The sequence below is a fragment of the Stenella coeruleoalba genome (genome assembly GCF_951394435.1).
Source record: "Stenella coeruleoalba genome assembly, chromosome: 18".
Lineage (NCBI taxonomy): Eukaryota > Metazoa > Chordata > Mammalia > Artiodactyla > Delphinidae > Stenella > Stenella coeruleoalba.
In genome coordinates this window covers 56,278,139-56,302,199 of record NC_137164.1, presented here as the reverse complement: position 1 = coordinate 56,302,199, position 24,061 = coordinate 56,278,139, and the positions used below count along the sequence as shown (strand labels likewise).

At 37.6% G+C, this 24,061-nt stretch overlaps 1 long non-coding RNA gene across 1 annotated transcript in view; it reads right to left on the bottom strand.

Moving 5' to 3' along the window:
* The window catches only part of LOC307176646, a 77,106-nt gene extending 72,528 nt beyond the window's left edge, over positions 1–4,578 (bottom strand). The window contains exon 1 of the long non-coding RNA XR_013824854.1: positions 4,166–4,578. This is a non-coding gene — a long non-coding RNA (uncharacterized lncRNA). The remainder of the gene's footprint in view (positions 1–4,165) is intronic.
* Between the last annotated feature and the right edge of the window lie 19,483 nt (positions 4,579–24,061).

Below are 24,061 nucleotides of genomic sequence, written 5' to 3'. Positions count from 1 at the left end.
CTACTTTAATTCTTGTTCTTCTCGATCTCACTTCTTTTCCTTCTATAGCCTGACTTCATTTCTGGAATCCATTAAGCATTTTATATCCCATTTACTAGTACCTGCTTCTTTTCACATAATCTAAATTAACCCAACTCCACTTGACAATCTAGCTTCTAAGAAAAAGCTCAGTTCATCATTATAAAACTGACCCAAAGGAATGGGTAAAGAGGCTTTTATATAATAAAACACTAAGCTCTGGCAATCGCAACTTTTATTAACTGTCATACCCTGAGGAGCCTAAGCAAACACGTTTGAGATATTTGTTTCCTTGGGTAATATTTCTGGATGTTCTAGTAATATCCTTTGATGAACAGTTAAGTTGAAAAAGACAGAAATAAACTTTTAATGTACTGCCACCCCCGTCATCTATTTTGCTTTAAAAAATTATGCAGATGAGTCAAGAAGATAACTTTTCCTCTAAATTCAAAATTTATACATGATGTTTTGCAAGTAAACTTGGGTTTGTCTATGTCTAGATTTAAAAGGGTGCGTAAGATTTGTTTAGTTTGTTTTTCCCTTTAAAAATTTTTTCCAGTCGGAGTGTAGACTACAAGAGCCTTCTTATGTGTTTCTGTTTTATCTTGGGCTTAACTATACGATAAGCATGATAGTATGGCACCATAATATGCAGTTTATTTTTAGTACTTGAGAGAAGAAATGCAGTTGTACTAGTTTCTTGTATTCTTACTGTTTTGTCTGACAGTATATTTGGGCACTGAGAAAATGAAAGAGCTTCATAATTTTTTCTTTAATATATAAATATTTGCTTACATTTTACAAAACAATTTTATTCCAACCATGTGATCAATAAATCCTGACATTTTGGAATTTGTAAAAAAAAAAACTAGAAACTCTGAGCAGTCATATGTATGTGCAGATACAGTCATACAAGAACTTGGCAATAAATTTCATTAGGCAAGAAAATATGAATTTATCATTTGAAGAAAAGAATAAAGCCCCAAATTAAATTAATCTGGTATCAAATCTCATACATTTTGTTATTTAGGAAACAATAGCCCAATTTTTATCAGAGAAAGTAGCATTCATAAAATAGGCAAATGTTAAGAATCCATCTAACATTGTCTTTATTGTTATTTCTTAACTTTCTTTGGTTAAAGAGTTAAAAACAAGCGTGTAGATGATAATGCAGCAAAAATGTACTAATCTCATTGCTTGTGTAGTTTCAAATGTCTTGTCATTTCCAGTTATCTTTGGAAGATAAATTGTAAATAGTTTAATTTACACAAATGTAAAAAGTTTAGTTTTGAGTAACTGAGTAGTTAAAATTAAATATAACCTTTAAAAATTGTGACTCACTATATTGTACACCTGTAATTAATATAATAGTGTACATCAACTTCAATTAAATAAATACATAAATAAATTACTCTAAATATAAGTATAGTTAATTATTCTAAATTTGTTAAATTTTATAGTTTTGAATACTATGTTATTAAAAGAAAGTTGAATTTTCAGTTACAATTAACCTTTTCTTTGCTAGTATGTACTGCAAAAACTTGAGGGTATCAACAGAGTAATTTTCAAGAATCCAGAAAATTAAGTAATAGCATATTACCCTAATGAAGATACTGATTAAGTATAAGATTTTCACATTATTAGTAGTCCTATTTATGGATGACCTGTTCTGAAATGATTTTTAAAATATGAAAAATTATCAAACATTAAAGATAAGCAGAAAAGCAATGAGTAGCTATAATGACATAATTTGGGCTAAGTTTCCTGATCACTTTAGTATCGCTTTAATTTCTAAGACCTCAGAAATAAGTGCAAATTGTTTAGGATTTGGAGCATCACTTGAAATATATGTTGCATTGAGGATGTTTTGTCATTTTGAACTAATGTAAACCATTTATGTCATGTGGAACTCTGAATTTTTGGGGTAGATAATTGTAGCCACTGAAAATATTTTGTGTTTGATGAGACTTTGCTACTAGGCCCATAGCTTTGAATTTATAATAAAAGCTAGTCTCAGAACAAATTCTGTCATGACAGAGATATTCAATGAACATTTATTAGCATGCAAAATATTACACTACCTAGTCTATAGGCTTGAGTCACTTCCATGTCTCTTTCCACCTCTATCTTTCCTGGAAAGTTTAACCAAGGTCACAGTAGACAATAGGCCAGAGGTTGGATTATGTAATCATTATAGCCAGCATCAGGACCAAAAGCTTCAAGTCCATAATGGTCAAGGAACTGTCAGGAATTTAGCCTGGGGGGTCATCCCTAGGGGTGACCTGGGAGGGGAATCTTTAAAATATATTAGCCAGGAACTTCCCTGGTGGTGCAGGGCTTAAGACTCCATGCTCCAAATGCAGGGGGCCGGGAGTTCACATGCCACAACTAAGACCCGGTGCAACAAAACAAATAAATAATAAAAATATATATTATTTTATATATTAGCCCACCCACATCTTTAGATACTTTTAATGTTCCCAATATCTATAATATCCATCATACTAGATAAAGGCTGCTATTTTCCCCTATAAAAACATGTTTTGACTTAGTAAATAGATGCTGACAGACACCAGTTACAGAGCCTCTTATAGTGGCTGCCTCTGGAATGTGAACATTTAAATATATTGCCAGCAATCCACCACTGATTATGCATCCTCGATTAGACTGTCATCAGCAACTGGGTTATAGTTTAACCTGAAAAGCATACACGTAATTATAAGTCATATCAATACATGCTGGAATATTTTAAAGTAAATTAATATTCTAAGAACTAGAAGATACATTAGGGACAATTTAACAAATTATGATACTAGGGAAAACAGGATGATGACATGGGAGTAAGCACTGTCCTTCTCTCACACACTTCTCTACAAGTGTAAAAAACATCTTCCCGGCCCATTCAAACTCTGTTTATTGCCTTAGGGTAATGGGTAAACCCACAGCCAAGAGTAAGGAGTAATTACAAATAGGAACTTTGTAAGTGTCAGACCAGTTCTGCCACTCACTTGCTACATAAAATTAAAAAATTAACCTCTCCTCAACAGCACAATTTCCTCATCTGTACAATGGTTACCGCAAATACGGTCATCTCAAAGAAGTGTTAGTTTATTCATTCAATATTATTTAAGAATGCTTAGTATGTCTCAAGTTTCTTTTCTTGGTTAGGGACTTAGAAGAGATTCGTAAACCTATCCCTTCTTTCTTGGTGCTTCCATTCAAGTGAGTGAAATAACGAGCCTGATAATAAACAAATGAAATTGCATTTATAATACATTACTATACGTAATTAATATTAGGCTGAAACATAAGGAAAGGTAATTGTGGGGGAAGTATGTACAGTTAGAGGGGGCATCATTTTATACAGTGATATACGGACTGAAATCTGATGTAAGAACTTCCAGTAGAGAGAACAGAAGTGCCAAGGCCACAAGCAGACTGTACATTCTAGAATTCACAAGAATTCCAATGTTTTGCACTAGAAATAAACAAGGTGAAAATTTTGAGGAGTTGAGGCCAAACAAGCAAGGAGATGATGGGTCACTAAGGTTGTGTGAGAATTAAAGACAGTGATAGCACAGTACAGTTCTTGGCATATAGTAAATGCTAAGTAAGTGTTAGACATTTATTCTTGGAATCCCTTCCACTGCGGGAGAGATTGCCACCTAAAATATGCTGCCCTGGGATAACAATAGGAGTTGATTATCAGTTTTTGAAAAAAGAAGTGCCTTAAAAATTGAGTGGACAGGAGGAGGAGCTTCAAGATGGCGGAAGAGGAAGACGGGGAGATCACCTTCCTCCCCACAAATACATCTACATGTGGAAAAGCTCCTACAGAACACCCACTGAACGCTGGCAGAAGACCTCAGACCTCCCAAAAGTCAAGAAACTCCCCACGTACCTGGGTAGGGCAAAAGAAAAAAGAATAAACAGAGGCAAAAGGATAGGGACGAGACCTGCACCAGTGGGAGGGAGCTGTGACGGAGGAAACGTTTCCACACGCTAGGAAGACCCTTCGCGGGCGGAGACTGCGGGTGGAGGAGCGGGGGAGAAGCTTCGGAGCCGCGTAGGAGAGCACAGCAACAGGGGTGCGGAGGGCAAAGCGGAGAGATTCCCTCACAGAGGGTCGGTGCCGACCAGTACTTACCAGCCCGAGAGGCTTATCTGCTCACCGGCCGGGGTGGGCGGGGCTTGGGAGCTGAGGCTCAGGCTTCGGTCGGAGCGCAGGAAGAGGAAAGGGGTTGGCGGCATAAATACAGCCTGTAGGGGGCTAGTGCGGCACGGCTAGCCGGGAGGGAGTCCGGGAAAAAGTCTGGAGCTGCCGAAGAGGCAAGAGACTTTTTCTTGCCTCTTTGTTTCCTGGTGCGTGAGGAGAGGGGATTAAGAGCGCTGCTTAAAGGAGCTCCAGAGACGGGCGTGAGCCGCGGCTATCAGCGCGGACCACAGAGACAGGCATGAGACGCTAAGGCTGCTGCTGCCGCCACCAAGAAGCCTGTGTGCAAGCACAGGTCACTATCCACACCCCCTTTCCGGGGAGCCTGTGCAGCCCGCCACTGCCAGGGTCCCATGTTCCACGGACAACTTCCCCGGGAAAACACACGCCGCGCCTCACGCTGGTGCAACGTCACGAAGGCCTCTGCCTCCGCCCACTTTTGCTGCATTCCGTTCCCCTCCCTCCCCTCCGGCCTGAGTGAGCCAGAGCCCCCGCAGCAGCTGCTCCTTTAACCCCATCCTGTCTGAGCGAAGAACAGACGCCCTCAAGCAACTTACACACACAGGCAGGGCCAAATCCAAAACTGAAACCCAGGAGCTGTGCAAACAAAGAAGAGAAAGGGAAATTTCTCCCAGCAGCCTCAGGAGCAGCGGATTAAATCTCCACCAACAACTTGATGTACGCTGCATCTGTGGAAGACCTGAATAGACAATGAATCATCCCAAATTGAGGAGGTGGAATTTGGGAGCAATGATATATATATATATATATATATATATATATATATATATATATATATATATATATTCTTTTCCTTTTTCTCTTTTAGTGAGTGTGTATGCTTCTGTGTGTAATTTTGTCTGTATAGCTTTGCTTTTACCATTTTTCCTAGGATTCTGTCTGTCCGTATTTTTTTTTTTACTTAAAATTTTTTTCTTCTTAATAATTATTTTTTAATAAATTTATTTTACTTTGTTTTATCTTCTTTCTTTCTTATTTTTCCTCCCTTTTATTCTGAGCCATGTGGAGGACAGGCTATTGGTGCTCCAACCAGGCGTCAGGGCTGTGCCACTGAGGTGGGAGAGCCAAGTTCAGGACACTGGTCCACAAGACACCTCCCAGCTCCATATAATATCAAAAGGCAAAAATTTCCCAGAGATCTCCATCTCAACACCAAGACCCAGCTACACTCAACGACCAGCAAGCTACATTGCTGGACACCCTATGCCAAACAACTAGCAAAACAGGAACACAACCCCATCCATTAGCAGAGAGGCTGCCTAAAATCCAAATAAGGCTACAGACACCCCAAAACACACCACCAGATGTGGACCTGCCCACCAGAAAGACAAGATCCAGCCTCATCTACCAGAACACAGGCACTAGTCCCCTCCACCAAGAAGCCTTAACAACCCACTGAACCAACCTTAGCCACTGGGGACAGACACCAAAAACAACGGGAAATACGAATCTGCAACCTGTGAAAAGGAGACCCCAAACACAGTAAGTTAAGCAGAATGAGAAGACAGAGAAACACACAGCAGATGAAGGAGCAAGGCAAAAACCCACCAGACCTAACAAATGAAGAGGAAATAGGCAGTCTACCTGAAAAAGGATTCAGAATAATGATAGTAAAGATAATCCAAAATCTTGGAAATAGAATGGAAAAAATACAAAAAAAAGTTTAATGAGGACCTACAGGAACTAAAGAGCAAACAAACAGTGATGAACAACACAATAAATGAAATTAAAAATTCTCTAGAAGGGATCAATAGCAGAATAACTGAGGCAGAAGAACAGATAAGTGACCTGGAAGATAAAAGAGTAGAAATAACTACTGCAGAGCAGAATAAAGAAAAAAGAATGAAAAGAATTGACAACAGTCTCAGAGACCTCTGGGACAACATTAAACGCACCAACATTCAATTAATAGGGGTTCCAGAAGAAGAAGAGAAAAAGAAAGGGTCTGAGAAAATATTTGAAGAGATTATAGTTGAAAACTTCCCTAATATGGGAAAGGAAATAGTTACTCAAGTCCAGGAAGCACAGAGAGTCCCATACAGAATAAATCCAAGGAGAAACACGACAAGACACACATTAATCAAACTATCAAAAATTATAAACAACGAACAAATATTAAACACAGCAAGGGAAAAACAATAAGTAACACATAAGGGAATCCCCATAAGGTTAACAGCTGATCTTTCAGCAGAAGCTCTACAAGCCAAAAGGGAGTGGCAGGACATATTTAAAGTGATGAAAGAGAAAAATCTATAACCAAGATTACTCTAACCAGCAAGGATCCCATTCAGATTTGATGGAGAAATTAAAACCTTTACAGACAAGCAAAAGCTGAGAGAATTCAGCACCACCAAACCAGCTTTAAAACAAATGCTAAAGGAACTTCTCTAGGCAGGAAACACAAGAAAAGGAAAAGACCTACAATAACAAACAGAAAACAATTAAGAAAATGGTAATAGGAACACACATATCTATAATTAACTTAAATGTAAATGGATTAAATGCTCCAACCAAAAAACATAGATTGGCTGAATGGATACAAAAACAAGATCCATATATATGCTGTCTACAGGAGACCCACTTCAGACCTAGGGACACATACAGACTGAAAGTGAGGGGATGGAAAAAGATATTCCATGCAAATGGAAATCAAAACAAACTTGGAGTAGCAATTCTCATATCAGACAAAATAGACTTTAAAACAAAAACTATTACAAGAGACAAAGAAGGACACTACATAATGATCAAGAGATCAATCCAAGAAGATATAACAATTGTAAATATTTATGCACCCAACATGGGAGCACCTCAATACATAAGGCAAATGCTAACAGTCATAAAAGGGGAAATCAACAGTAACAGAATCATACTAGGGGACTTTAACACCCCACTTTCACCAACAGACAAATCATCCAAAATGAAAATAAATAAGGAAACACAAGCTTTAAATGATACATTAAACAAGATGGACTTAATGGATATTTATAGCACATTCTGTCCAAAAACAACAGAATACACATTCTTCTCAAGTGTTCATGGAACATTCTCCAGGATAGATCATATCTTGGGTCACAAATCAAGTCTTGGTAAATTTAAGAAAATTCAAATCATATCAAGTATCTTTTCCTACCACAAGGCTATGAAACTAGATATCAATTAAAGGAAAAAAATCTATAAGAAATACAAACACATAGAGGCCAAACAACACACTACTTAACAACAAAGAGATCACTGAAGAAATCAAAGAGAAAATCTAAAAATACATAGAAACAAACACAATGAAAACACGATGACCCAAAACCTATGGACTGCAGCAAAAGCAGTTCTAAGAGGGAAGCTTATAGCAATACAAGCCTACCTTAAGAAACAAGAAACATCTCAAATAAACGACCTAACCTTACACCTAAAGCAATTAGAGAAAGAAAAACAATAAACCCACAAAGTTAGCAGAAGGAAAGAAATCATAAAGACAGATCAGAAATAAATGAAAAAGAAATGAAGGAAACGATAGCAAAGATCAATAAAACTAAAAGCTGGTTCTTTGAGAAGATAAAAAAAATTGATAAACCATTAGCCAGACTGATCAAGAAAGAAAGGGAGAAGACTCAAATCAATAGAAATAGAAATGAAAAACGAGAAGTAACAACTGACACTGCAGAATTACAAAGGACCATGAGAGATTACTACAAGCAACTATATGTCAATAAAATGGACAACCTGGAAGAAATGGAGAAATTCTTAGAAATGCACAACCTTCCGAGACTGAACCAGGAAGAAATAGAAAATATGAACAGACCAATCACAAGCACTGAAATTGAAACTGTGATTAAAAATTTTCCAACAAACAAAAGCCCAGGACCAGATGGCTTCACAGGTGAATTCTATCAAACATTTAGAGAAGAGCTAACGCCTATCCTTCTCAAACTCTTCCAAAGTATATCAGAGGGAGGAACACGCCCAAACTCATTCTACGAGGCCACCATCACTCTGATGCCAAAACCAGAAAAAAGATGTCACAAAGAAAGAAAACTACAAGCCAATATCACTGATGAACATAGATGCATAAATCCTCAACAAAATACTAGCAAACAGAATCCAACAGCACATTAAAAGGATCATACACCATGATCAAGTAGGGTTTATCCCAGGAATGCAAGGATTCTTCAATATATGCAAATCAATCAACGTGATACACCATATTAACAAATTGAAGGGGAAGAACCATATGATCATGTCAATAGATGCAGAGAAAGCTTTTGAAAAAAATCAACACCCATTTATGATAAAAACCCTCCAGAAAGTAGGCATAGAGGGAACTTTCCTCAACATAATAAAGGCCATATATGACAAACCCACAGCCAACATCATCCTCAATGGTGAAAAACTGAAACCATTTCCACTAAGATCAGGGACAAGACAAGGGTGCCCACTCTCACCACTCTTAGTCAACATAGTTTTGGAAGTTTTAGCCACAGCAATCAGAGAAGAAAAGGAAATAAAAGGAATCCAAATCAGAAAAGAAGAAGTAAAGCAGTCACTGTTTGCAGATGGCATGATACTATACATAGAGAATCCTAAAGATGCTACCAGGAAACTACTAGAATTAACCAATGAATTTGGTAAAGTAGCAGGATACAAAATTAATGCACAGAAATCTCTTGCATTCCTGTACACCGATGATGAAAAATCAGAAAGTGAAATTAAGAAAACACTCCCATTTATCACTGCAACAAAAAGAATAAAATATCTAGGAATAAACTTACCTAAGGAGACAAAAGACCTGTATGCAGAAAATTATAAGACACTGATGAAAGAAATTAAAGATGATATAAATAGATGGAGAGATATACCATGTTCTTGGATTGGAGGAATCAACATTTTGAAAATGACTCTACTACCCAAAGCAATCTACCGATTCAATGCAATCCCTATCAAACTACCAATGGCATTTTTCAGAGAACTAGAACAAAAAATTTCACAATTTGTATGAAAACACAAAAGACCCCGAATAGCCAAAGCAATCTTGAGAGAGAAAAATGGAGCTGGAGGAATCAGGCTCCCTGACTTCATACTATACTACAAAGCTACAGTAATCAAGGCAGTATGGTACTGGCACAAAAACAGAAATATAGATCAATGGAACAGGATAGAAATCCCAGAGATAAACCCACACACATATGGTCACCTTATCTTTGATAAAGGAGGCAAGAATATACAATGGAGAAAAGACAGCCTTTTCAATAAGTGGTGCTGGGAAAACTGGACAGCTGCATGTAAAAGAATGAAATTAGAACACTCCGTAACACCATACACAAAAATAAACTCAAAATGGATTAAAAACTTAAATGTAAGGCCAGACACCATAAAACTCTTAGAGGAAAAGATAGGAAGAACACTCTATGACATAAATCACAGCCAGTTCCTTTTTGACCTCCCACCTATAGAAATGGAAATAAAAACAAAAATAAACAAATGGGACCCAATGAAACGTAAAAGCTTTTGCACAGCAAAGGAAACCAAAAACAAGATGAAAAGACAGCCCTCAGAATGGGAGAAAATATTTGCAAATGAAGCAACTGACTAAGGATTAATCTCCAAAATTTAGAAGCAGCTCATGCAGCTCAATATCAAAAAAAAAAACAAACAAAACCCAATCCAAAAATGGGCAGAAGACCTAAATAGACATTTCTCCAATGAAGATATACAGATTGCCTACAGACACATGAAAGAATTCTCAACGTCCTTAATCACTAGAGAAATGCAAATCAAAAGTACAGTGAGATATCATCTCAACACCAGTTAGAATGGCCGTCATCAAAAATCTATGAACAATAAGTGCTGGAGAGGATGTGGAGAAAAGGGAACCCTCTTGCACTGTTGGTGGGAATGTAAATTGATACAGCCACTATGGAGAACAATATGGAGGTTCCTTAAAAAACTAAAAATAGAACTACCATATGACCCAGCAATCCCACTACTGAGCATATACCCTGAGAAAACCATAATTCAAATAGAGTCATGTTCCAAAATGTTCATTGCAGGTCTATTTACAATAACCAGGACATGGAAACAACCTAAGTGTCCATCAACGGATAAATGGATAAAGAAGATGTGGCACATATATACAATGGAATATTACTCAACCATAAAGAGAAATGAAATTGAGTTATTTGTAGTAAGGTGGATGGACCTAGAGTCTGTCATACAGAGTGAAAAAAGACAGACAGAGAAGAACAAATACCATATGCTAACACATATATATGGAATCTAAAAAAAAAAAAATTGTCATGAAGAACTTAGGGGCAAGACGGGAATAAAGATGCAGACGTACTAGAGAATGGACTTGAGGACATGGGGAGGGGGAATTGTAAGCTGGGACAAAGTGAGAGAGTGGCATGGACATATATACACTACCAAACGTAAAATAGATAGCTAGTGAGAAGCAGCCGCATAGCACAGGGAGATCAGCTCGGTGCTTTGTGTCCACCTAGAGGGGTGGGATATGGAGGGTGGGAGGGAGACGCAAGAGGGAGGAGATATGGGGTTATATGTATATGTATAACTGGTTCACTTTGTTATACAGCAGAAACTAACACACCATTGTAAAGAAATTATACTCCAATAAAGATGTTAAAAAAAAACTGTATAAAAAAACAACAACAAATTGAGTGGGCAGAGACAAACTTTATCTAACCTAGGAGATGGTGAAGGACAGATTCCTATGGAGATATTTAGCCACTTAATTCTAAGACTTTCTATGGTTAATCAAGGATTGTCGTAAAAGATCTTGTTTAAACATCACATAGTTTGAGTTGGTTCCAAAAGTTACAACTGGTATATCACTAGAGACTGACTGGTTTGGGGTCTTCTTATCTATATTTTTCTTTTCAGTGGATGAAAGGAGGGATTAGGGAGTTTATTTTAATAATGTCATAATTAAAATACGACTTCTTCATAGGAAAAATTAAAAAGGACATTGAAGAATTTGGTGAAGTGAAATAACTTTCCTCATGAGGAAGGAGAATGTTCATATACATATATGTGTATATATATATATGAATAGAAAAGTGTTATTTGAGTCAAACTGAGGACTATAGCTCAGGGGATAGCCTCTCAGATAACTCTGAAGAACTGCTCTGGAAGAGCATGGTTTTCAGCACAGTATTATGTCCTGTCAGAACAAAGAACATCAAACCAGTTAGGGATACATTCCTTCAAGCTTCCAAAAAAACCCAAAAATGCAAATCAGCATGAACACAGCGAGTCAGTATGGCCTTGGCACCTGGAAAGGGAGTCTTACTGTCGAAGGAATACTAGCATTGGCATCCGAGGAAGGGAGGCATTTCATCTTTATTTTATTTTATTTTTTCGGTATGTGGACCCCTCACTGCTGTGGCCTCTCCCGTTGCGGAGTACAGGCTCTGGACGCGCAGGCTCAGCGGCCATGGCTCACGGGCCCAGCCGCTCCGCGGCATGTGGGATCCTCCTAGATGGGGGCACGAACCCGTGTCCCCTGCATCGGCAGGCAGACTCTCAACCACTGCGCCACCAGGGAAGCCCCTAATCTTTATTTTTAACATGGACGTTCTTTACTCCCGGTCAGTGCATCCTTCTCTTTAATGATTAAAGCAGATGTACAATGTATTTTTTTTTAATTTTTAGTTTATATTGGAATATAGGTGATTAACAATGTTGTGATAGTTTCAGGTATATAGCAAAGTGATTCAGTTGTACATATACATGTACCTATTATTTTTCACATTCTTTTCCAATTAAGGTTATTACAGAGTATCAGAGTTCCCTGTACTATACAGTAGGTCCTTGTTGGCTATCTATTTTAAATATAGCAGTGTGTACGTGTCAGTCCCAAACTCCCACTCTATTCCTCCCATCCACTCTTCCCCCATGATTAGGAGGGGAAGTTATGGAGCAGGAAGGACTCTGTCTTTCTTGGACAGAGGACTAAAGACTAATGCTCAGAGGAACTCTTTCTTCAAATCTGCACCAACAGAATTCTTTGTTGTTTCTTTCAAGGAGATGGTTCCTTTCAGGGAGTAAAAGATAGAAACTTGAATTCTAATTGTTAGTCTACTATTATATTCATTGGGATTCTTTGTAAGGAAGTTGGATAACTCAAGGAATAATTAAGTTGCACATTGTAAAGGGCCTCAACACAAACAAACCACAAACGCGTGCCCTTAGAGATAGCTAGATCCTCTCCCCTCCCCTTCCCTCCCCTCTCCTTCTCTTCCTCTCTCTCTCTCTCTCTCTCCCACTCTCTCAGTCTCTCTCTCTCCCTCTCTCTATCCCACTCCCTCTCTCTCTCCCTCTGTCTCTCTCCCTTTCTCACTCTCTCCCTTTCTCTCTCTCTCCCTCTGTCCTTCTCCCTCCCTCTCTCTCTCTCTCTTTCTCCCTCTCTCTCCCTCCCCCCTCTCTCCCTCCTTCTCTCTCCCTCTCCCTCTTTCTCTCTCTCTCTCTTTCACTTTCTATCTCCCTCACCAACGATGCATTTTATACTCTCTCTTCAAATAAGAAAATTTGGCCACCATCAGCAACCACATTTTATATATGAAGTCTTTAACTAAGAGAAAGATTCTTATTCAGTTATTGAGATTCTAAAGCATAAATGTAATAGAGGTTTAAATGGTTTAGCTTTTGTCTGACATTCACATCTAAGCTAATTAATTGTAGCCTGAGGACCCAAATCATGTCATAATGATGGCTTTTCCTGTGTTATGTGTCTGGATGAAGGGTTCCCAAACTAAGGTTAGTGCAGAGATGTTGAACGTAAATACCATAAAAATCTTCTACAGATATGCAGATACCTATAATAGCCATTAACTTCTTGTAATTGCATGTATAAAATAATTTCTCTTAATCATTTAATTATGGACTCTATGGAAATTAGCTTCCTCTGCTAAGCTCATAAAGATCTGGGGGACTTAGACACTAGTGTTCTAGTGAAGCCTACTCAAGAATCAGTCATTTTAACTCTGCACGTAGGGGCAACAATAAAGACAGTCCAGAAAATAGAATTTATAGATACTATTAAGAGCAGATCTAGGTTGTAGTCTGATTAAAGATGCAGAATGATTCAACAGGAGGTTTATCATTCAGGGAAAACTTATAGAACTCACATTCTGAAGTCAAATTTCCTTAATTCAAACTTAATTGCTAAGACTCTGGGCAAGTAATATAATTTTTCTAAGCTTCAATTACCATATGTGTAAAATAAGAATAATAACAAAATCTATCTAGTAGACATATTCTTAATAATAAATGTACTGTTTCAAGAGAAACATCTATAAAAGTGCCAGGCACATAGTATGGACTTTATACATGCTAGCAATTATTATTATTCTGTTGCTGTGTGGAAGGAAAGTTGAATGAAACTGATACAAATGTTTCTGAAATCATACTTTAGTAAAGATATTGACAAATCAATTACAAAATAATTAAAAAATAAAGATAATAGATACTATGCCTTTTACTGAATGGGAGTTTAAAATGAATACTAAGAGGTTGTCTCAATTTTATATTCTATATTTTTCTTTATAATTACATTTAAGAGTATGATGGTTTTAAAATATCTTCTTTCAGAATTTGAATATGCTTACTTATCCACCTTTTCCCTACAATCACTTGTTTTCTTGTGTGACAACAACAACAAAAAGTTACTTTAAAGCCTATGACTGAAACTTGGAGCTATGTATAAAAATTTGCCATTGTGCCTTTTTGCATTTATATATATAGGGCAGTTGTCCATGCCCTACCATTGTTCCTCATATAATAAAAACTCGGTATAAATAGAAAATAAATAAAACTAGATAATTAAATAATAAAGTTTTTATTTCATGTGAATGATATGAGTAAATGTACGGATTCTAGAACATTTTAATAGAATTCTCTTAGAAGTTCATGGGGTGGGGACCAGTTTCTTAAAAAGGAGTCATTGATTGGATAAACGTTTTGAAATTTGATCTATCTCATGTTATTCAACAGCAACTTACTGTTTGCAAAGCACTGTGATAAATGACTTGGCATACAAAATAAATAGGAAGAGCCAAACTAGTCCCATTATAAGAGTCACTTATAAAGAGCCTTCATAAGATACACAGGTTCCTAGATTTTGCTCTAGACCAGGGGTCAGCAAACATTTTCTGTAAAGTGCCAGATAATAAACATCATCTACACTGTGGACCACATGACTTATTTTGCAAATTCTTCGCGTTGCCATTGTAACAGAAAAGCAATCACAGACAATAGGGAAGATAAAAGTGGTTGTGTTTCAATAGAACTTTATCTACAAAAACAGGTTGTGTTCTGGATTTAGCTGGAAAGCTGTAGTTTGCCAAGCCTGTTTTAGACCAACTGAATCAATCCGGGGGCCCTTTGAATAAAGATTTTTAATAAGCTACACGTGACTCTCATGATCGGACATATTTGGGGAACATAAGGATAATATATACACATTGAATAAATGCATGTGTCTTTAAGCTGGCCTCAGTTTCGGCAAAGGACGGATACACTAAGAAGATGTTATACAATATGAAAATACTGTTTGTGAAATTTGCAGTTAGAGAGGTTCCAAAGGGACTAAGTGGAATAGGTAAGAGAGTTCTGTACTATCTTAGAACATGCAAATATTTAACCCAATTTATTTGGATAGAATATAAAGCACTTAAGCTCATCAAAAAGGCCATTATGGAGAGAAAGGAGTGCCACACACGCCATATATTTTATTTCAAGCAGTGAGTTCCTTTGACAGTATTGAGCAGTATAATGAAGCATATAGGTCACTCCAGATTTCAGGTTTCCTTTGAAAATCTGAAATAGTTGGCACCCTCTGTACTGCATTTTCAAAAGGCAAAACTCATCTGGAGCTGAATATTGCATCCCCCTTTTAGCAGAGGCAGGTTTTCTCTGATTCAAGCAATCTCCACTTGCGTATGTAACTCATTTGGGTTACCTAAATGTCCTGGCAGGTATTTAATTTTAGACACTTTCTTTCTAATTATCTTGTACACATTTCAGTCGTCTGGAAGAGAAGAGAGAATCCAAGAGGGGTTTCATTAGGAGAAATGCAAATTGCCTGTTAATAGGTGGAAAGACTTAAAGGTATAATCCATTTACAGAAAGTACCTATTTATCAGTTTAAATTGATTATACATCAGCATAATTTGGGTACTTTAATGTATGCACGCTTAGTTTTACATTTTCCTACTATACATACTCCAGGGTAATTTGGTAAAGACTAAAATGAAACAAAACTGAACTAAACACTCTCCCAGGGCAGGTAAAACAAACTCTGCATTAAACATATGTCAATACAAAAATACCTATGTCCTATACATGTGCTATATTTCTCACTGAAATTAATTTAAAAAAATTAACTTTGAAGATATTTGAAGCCTATTGTATAATGTTACATTTTTAAGGTAAAATGAGGTGATGAAGCTCTTTGGAATCCAAGGTCATGAAACACAAACCTCAGAAATATGAAGTAATGAATTGTAGGAATAATAAATTTAAAATGTCAGTACATGAAATAAGTTTTTATGTTTGACTTGATGGTCTCAGAATTTCCCCCAATGTTTTTTGTTTAACATCTTTATTGGAGTATAATTGCTTTACAATGTTGTGTTAGTTTCTGCTGTATAACAAAGTGAACCAGCCATACATATACATATATCCCCATATCCCCTCCTTCTTGCGTCTCCTACCCACTCTCCTGTCCCACCCCTCTAGGTGGTTACAAAGCACCGAGCTGATCTCCCTGTGCTATGCGGCTACTTCCCACTAGCTATCTATTTTACATTTGGTAGTGTATATATGTCAATGCCACTATCTCACTTTGTCCCAGCTTACCCTCCCCCCGCCTCCTGTCCTCAAATCCATTCTCTACGTCTGCGTCTTTATTCCCGTCCTGCCTCTAGGTTCTTCATGACCTTTTATATATATATATATTCCATATATATGTGTTAGCATGTGGTATTTATTTTTCTCTTTCTGACTTACTTCACTCTGTATGACAGACTCTAGGTCCATCAACCTCACTACAAATAACTCAATTTCATTTCTTTTGTTTTTTTGGGGGGGTGTACGCGGGCCTCTCACTGCTGTGGCCTCTCCCGTTGCAGAGCACAGGCTCCGGACGCACAGGCTCAGCGGCCATGGCTCACGGGCCCAGCCGCTCCGCGGCATGTGGGATCCTCCCGGACCAGGACACGAACCCTTGTCCAGGCATCGGCAGGCAGACTCTCAACTACTGCGCCACCAGGGAAGCCCTCTACTGTTGTTAATATGACCACAGCTGTTCTTCATCAGCAAGATTTAAATATCTGAGACTGCTTTAGGATTTCTAATAGCTTTGAACCAGTATCTTTTAATTTCACAAACCCGATGAGGCTTTCTTTTTGATATTCATACCTTAATTTCCATTGACACAGAAACACATTAGCACAAGCCCTTGCTAGCTTGCACCTTTGCCCTTCGTGAGTGTTACAGCTTTCTAACTAGCTTCTGTATCAACAATCTTCCTTGTATTGTGGCATCAAATTATTTATTCTAAAATATTACTTGAATTGTGGTTTTATCATCTGTTTTTAAAACTTTTAACATCTTTAATGGAGTATAATTGCTTTACAGTGGTGTGTTCGTTTCTGCTGTATAACATAGTAAATCAACTATACATATACATATATCCCCATATCTCCTCCCTCCTGCATCTCCCTCCCACCCTCCCTATCCTACCCCTCTAGGTGGTCACAAAGCACTGAGCTGATCTCCCTGTGCTATGAGGCTGCTTCCCACTAGCTATCTATTTTACATTTGGTAGTGTATATATGTCCATGCCACTCTCTCACTTTGTCCCAGCTTACCCTTCCCACTCCCTGTGCCCTCAAGTCCATTCTCTATGTCTGAGTCTTTATTCCTGTACTGACCCTAGGTTCTTCAGAGCCTTTTTCTTTTTTTTTAGATTCCATATACATGTGTTAGTATATGGTATTTCTTTTTCTCTTTCTGGCTTACTTCACTCTGTATGACAGACTCTAGGTCCATCCACCTCACTACAAATAACTCAATTTCATTTCTTTTTATGGCTGAGTAATATTCCATTGTATATATGTACCACATCTTTATCCATTCATCTGTCGATGGACACTTAGGTTGCTTCCATGTCCTGGCTATTGTAAATAGAGCTGTAATAAACATTGTGGTACATGACTCTTCTTGAATTATGGTTTCCTCATGGTATATGCTCAGAAGTGGGATTGCTGGGTCCTATGGTAGTTCTATTTTTACTTTTGTAAGGAACCTCCATACCGTTCTCCATAGTGGCTGTATCAATTTACATTCCCACCGACAGTGCAAGAGGGTTCCCTTTTCTCCACATCCTCTCCAGCATTTATTGTTCGTAGACTTTTTTAAAGATGGCCATTCTGACCAGGGTGAGGTGATACCTCATTGTACTTTTGATTTGCATTTCTCTAATGATTTGTGATGTTGACCATTCTTTCATGTGTTTATTGGCAATCTGTATATCTTCTCTGGAGAAATGTCTATTTAGATCTTTTGCCCATTTTTGGATTGGGTTGTTTGCTTTTTGATATTGAGCTGCATGAGATGCTTGTATATGTTGGAGATTAATCCTTTGTCAGTTGCTTCATTTGCAAATATTTTCTCCCATTCTGAGGGTTGTCTTTTCATCTTGTTTATGGTATCCTTTGCTGTGCATAAGCTTTTGTTTCGTTAGGTCCCATTTGTTTATTTTTGTTTTTATTTCCATTTCTCTAGGAGGTGGGTCAAAAGGATCTTGCTGTGATTTATACCATAGAGTGTTCTGCCTATGTTTTTGGTATGCAGGCCACTCACTGTTGTGGCCTCTCCCATTGCGGAGCACAGGCTCTGGACGCGCAGGCTCAGCAGCCATGGCTCACAGGTCCAGCCACTCTGTGGCATGTGGGATCTTCCCAGACCGGGGCACGAACCTACGTCCCCTGCATCGGCAGGTGGACTCTCAACCACTGTGTCACCAGAGAAGCCTCTGCCTATGTTTTCCTCTAAGAGTTTTATAGTGTCTAGCCTTACATGTGTGGTCAAAAGTCTGGTTTTTAACCCATTAGGAGTTTATTTTTGTGTATGGTGTTAGGGTGTGTTCTAATTTCATTCTTTTACATGTAGCTGTCCAGTTTTCCCAGCACCACTTATTGAAGAGGCTCTCCTTTCTCTATTGTATATTCTTGCCTCCTTTATCAAAGATAAGGTGACCATATGTGTGTGTGATTATCTCTGGATTTTCTATCCTGTTCTATCGATCTATAATTCTGTTTTTGTGCCAGTACCATATTGTCTTGATTACTGCAGGTTTGTAGTATAGTCTGAGGTCAGGGAGTCTGATTGCTCCAGCTTTGTTTTCTTTCTAAAGATTGCTTTGGCTATTCAGGGTCTTTGTGTTTCCATACATTGTGCAATTTTTTGTTCTAGTTCTGTGAAAAATGCCATTGGTAGTTTGATAGGGATTGCACTGAATCTGTAGATTGCTTTGGGTAGTAGAGTCATTTTCACAATGTTGATTCTTCCAATGCAAGAACATGGTATATGTCTCCATCTATTTGTATCATCTTTAATTTCTTTCATCAGTGTCTTATAATTTTCTACATACAGGTCTTTTGTCTCCTTAGGTAGGTTTATTCCTAGGTATTTTTTTCTTTTTGTTGCAATTGTAAATGGGAATGTTTCCTTAATTTCTCTTTCAGATTTTTCATCATTAGTATACAAGAATGCAAGAGATTTCTGTGCATTAATTTTGTGTCCTGCTACTTTACCAAATTCATTGATTAGCTCTAGGAGTTTTCCAGTAGCATCTTTAGGATTCTCTATGTATAATATCATGCCATCTGCAAACAGTGACAGCTTTACTTCTTCCTTTCCGATTTGGATTCCTTTTATTTCTTTTTCTTTGCTGATTGCTGTGGCTAAAACTTCCAAAACTATGTTGAATAATAGTGGTAAGAGTGGGCGACCTTGTCTTGTTCCTGATCTTAGAGGAAACTTTTTGAGTTTTTCACCATTGAGGACGATGTTGGCTGTGTGTTTGTCATATATGGCCTTTATTATGTTGAGGTAGGTTCCCTCTAGGCCTACTTTCTGGAGAGTTTTTATCATAAATGGGTGTTGAATATTGTTGAAAGCTTTTTCTGCATCTATTGAGATTATCATATGGTTTTTATCCTTCAGTTTGTTAATATGGTGTATCACATTGATTCATTTGTGTGTATTGAAGAGTCCTTGCATTCCTGGGATAAACCCCAGTTGATCATGGTGTATGATACTTTTAATGTGCTGTTGGATCCTGTTTCCTAGTGTTTTCTTGAGGTTTTTTACATCTCTGTTCATCAGTGATATTGGACTCTGGTTTTGTTTTGTTATGACATCTTTGGTTTTGATATCAAGGTGATGGTGGCCTAATAGAATGAGTTTGGGAGTGTTTCTCCCTCTGCTGCAGTTTGGAAGAGTTTGAGAAGGAGAGGTGCTAGTGCTTCTCTAAATATTTGATAGAATTCACCTGTGAAGCCATTTGGTCCTTGGTTTTTGTTTGTTGGAAAAATTTTAATCACATTTTCATTTTCAGTGCTTGTGATTGGTCTGTTGTTTTTTTTTAATTTCTTCCTGGTTCAGTCTTGGAAGTTTGTGCTTTTCTAAAAATTTGTCCATTTATTCCAGGTTGTCCATTTTGTTGGCATATAGTTACTTGTAGTAATCTCTCATGATTCTTTGTATTTCTGCAGTGTCAGTTGTTACTTTTCGTTTTTCATTTCTAATTCTGTTGTTTTGAGTCTTTTCCCTTTTTTTCTTGATGAGTCTGGCTAATGGTTTATCAATTTTGTTTATCTTCTGAAAGAACCAGCTTTTAGTTTATTGATCTTTGCTATTATTTCTTTCTTCTCCTTTTTTTTTTTTCATTTATTTCTGATCTGATTTTTATGATTCCTTCCCTTCTGCTAACTTTGGGGTTTCTTTGTTCTTTCTCTATTTGCTTTAGGTGTAAGGTTAGGTGGTTTATTTGAGATTTTTCTTGTCTCTTGAGGTAGGATTGTATGCTATAAAATTCCTTCTTATAAAGGCTTTTACTGCATACCATAGGTTCTGGGTCTTCGTTTTTTCATTTTCATTGCTTCTAGGTATTTTTTGATTTCCTTTTTGATTTCTTCAGTGATCTCTTGGTTATTTAGTAGTGTATTGTTTAGCCTCCATGTGTTTGTATTTTTTACAGTTTCTTTTTCCTGTAATTGATATCTAATCTCATAGCATTGTGATTAGAAAAGGTACTTGATACAATTTCAATTTTCTTAAATTTACCAAGGTTTGATTTGTGACCAAAGATATGATCTATCATGGAGAATGTTCCATGAGCACTTGAGAAGAAATTGTATTCTTTTTTTTTTTGATGGAATATCCTATAAATATCAATTAAGTCCATCTTATTTAATGTGTCATTTAAAGCTTGTGTTTCCTTATTTATTTTCATTTTGGATGATCTGTTCATTGTTGAAAGTGGGGTGTTAAAGTCCCCTAGTATGATTATGTTACTGTTGATTTCCCCTTTTATGGATGTTAGCTTTTGCCTTATGTATTGAAGTGCTCCTATGTTGGGTGCATAAATATTTACAATTGTTATATCTTCTTCTTGGATTGATCCCTTGATCATTATGTAGTGTCCTTCTTTGTCTTTTGTAATAGTTTTTATTTTATAGTCTATTTTGTCTGATATGAGAATTGCTACTCCAGCTTTGTTTTGATTTCCATTTGCATGGAATATCTTTTTCCATCCCCTCACTTTCAATCTGTATGTATCCCTAGGTCTGAAGTGGGTCTCTTGTAGACAGCATATATATGGGTCTTGTTTTTGTATTCATTCAGCCAGTCTTTGTCTTTTGGTTGGAGCATTTAATCCATTTACATTTAAGTTAATTATAGATATGTGTGTTCCTATTACCATTTTCTTAATTGTTTTGGGTTTGTTATTGTAAGTCTTTCCTTTCTCTTGTGCTTCCTGCCTAGAGAAGTTTCTTTAGAATTTGTTGTAAAGCTGGTTTGGTGGTGCTGAATTCTCTTAGATTTTGCTTGTCTGTAAAAGTTTTAATTTCTCCATCAGATATCAATGAGATCCTTGCTGGGTAGAGTGAACTTGGTTGTAGGTATTCCCCTTTCATCACTTTAAATACGTCCTGCCACTCCCTTCTGGCTTGTAGAGGTTCTGTTGAACAATCAGCTGTTAACCTTATGGGGATCCCTTGAATGTTATTTGTTGTTTTTCTCTCCCATTAATATATTTTTAAAAAAATTTTTGATAGTTTGATTAATATGTGTCTTGACATGTTTCTCTTGGATTTATCCTGTATGGGACTCTCTTTGCTTCCTGGACTTGACTATTTTCTTTCCCATATTTGGGAAGTTTTCAACTATAATCTCTTCAAATATTTTCTCAGTCACTTTCTTTTTCTCTTCTTCTTCTGGGACTCCTGTAGTTCGAATGTTGGTGCATTTAATGTGGTCCCCGTAGTGTCTGAGACTGTCCTCAAGTCTTTTCATTCTTTTTCTTTATTCTGCTCTGCAGTAGTTATTCTCACTATTTTATCTTCCAGGTCACTTATCCGTTCTTCTGCCTCATTTATTCTGCTACTGATTCCTTCTAGAGAATTTTTAATTTCATTTATTGTGCTGTTCATCATTGTTTGTTTCCTCTAGTTCTTCTTGGTCCTTATTTTGTATCATCTTTACTATCATTACTCTGAATTCTTTTTCAGGTAGACTGTCTATTTCCTCTTCATTTGTTTTGCCTGGTGGGTTTTTACCTTGCTCTTTCATCTGCTGAGTATTTCTCTGTCTTCTCATTTTGCTTAACCTACTGTGTTTGGGGTCTCCTTTTTACAGGCTGCAGGTTCATAGTTCCCATTGTTTTTGGTGTCTGCCCCCAGTGGATAAGTGTGGGTTAGTTGGTTGTGTTGGCTGCCTGGTGGAGGTGACTGGTGCCTGTTTTCTGGTGGATGAGGATGGATCTTGTCTTTCTTGTGGGCAGGACTGCGTCTGGTGGTTTGTTTTGGGGTATCACTGACCTTATTATGATTTTGGGCAGCCTCTCTTCTAATGGGTGGGGTTGCATTCCTATCTTGCTAGTTGTTTGGCATGGGATGTCCAGCACTGGAACTTGCTGGTCGTTGAGTGGATCTGGGTCTTAGTGTTGAGATGGAGATCTCTGGGAGAACTCTAGCCGATTGATATTACCTGGGGCCGGGAGGTCTCTGGTGGTTCAATGTCCTGAACTCTGTTCTCCCACCTCAGAGGCTCAGGCCTGACACCTGGCTGGATCACCAAGTCCCTGTCAGCCACACAGCCAGGCACGTGGACCGTTTCTTGCCTTTTGGTAAGTCTGAGGCCTTCTGCCAGTGTTCAGTAGGTGTTCTGTAGGAGTTGTTCTACATGTAGATGTATTTTTGATGTGTTTGTGGGGAGGAAGGTGATCTCCACATCTTACTCCTCTGCCATCTTGGAGGTCCTCCTTGCCTGATAGCTGGGTCTGTGGACCTGTGGGAGCAGGCAGTTCTAACAACAGCATTGGTGCCAAGCCTGGGAATGAAGCTCCACGCCAGCCACTCCTGTGTCCAGCACCACCATCTTCTCCTGCCTCCGCCACTGACTCTGCAACTGTAGCTGCCCTTGCCCAGCTCCAGCTCCCCAATTTTGAATTGTGATATTTTAATTTATGCTGTTTAGTCTTATTGGGAATTTCTTTCACCTCTCCATGCCTATCTACTTCAATAATTAATAATGCAATTTTTACATGAAAGTAATTTTTGAGAAAATGTTAATATTTATTCTGTTAATATGGTCCCCAACGTCAGAAAAATATTGTTTTAGGCAGACTTTTCTCTAAGATATAGTTTAAGGTATAGTCTCTATTTGATAGCAGTTAGTGCTGTGCCATTTTTTTGATTATCTAAATTGTTCAACACAAGTTCAGAAGCAATACATATCTGTCCATATTAATACAATATTTCCTCCAGAATGGGGGTCCTCTTCAGTACATCTACAGAAATTGAGTTAAATCTGTATACCAAACCCATATCCATGTTTTGGTGTTAAGTAGAAATACATTAGGAAGATACTTATGTAGTGTAATTTGCCTTACACCATTCACGAGTGTTTCCAGTACAAAATTAATATTCTACCATTAGACTTTCATTCATTTGAGGTTAAGATATTGCTGCCTTTTAAAAGTTTCCTATTTATAAACAACCATACTTGAAAGGGTAATTATAGTAATCTTTCTTGACTATTAATAATTTAGTGGGCCTGATGGAAGTTCTTGCAAATTATGACAATTACCTATACTCAGTGTTTTATTCTACATTTCAGTGGGAGAAAAGATGGGTAGACCTGGAAAGTTTATTTTTTCTTTGGAGACACAAATGAGTAAAGAAGAGTAATGACAAGATAAAGGAAACCTGGGGTTAAGATGAGTAAATTGGGCAATACAAAATAGAATGGAAATAATAAGGTTCCAGTGATTGAAGCTGCATCTAGTTACTCAAAAGCCTGAGCAAAGGGATACTTCTTTCCTTTCCCCCTTTCCTCCCTTATCTCTGGCTCTTCTTTGTTTCCTCTTTTCTACCCACATAGCTTACAAAGAAAACACATAGCTATGTCCTCTAAACCCTTGCTTTCCTCTTAACTCTTCTAGCTCTTAGAGCTTGCACTAGACAATCCTTCACCCGTTGTTTATTTTCCTTTTGTAGTTACTGTAGT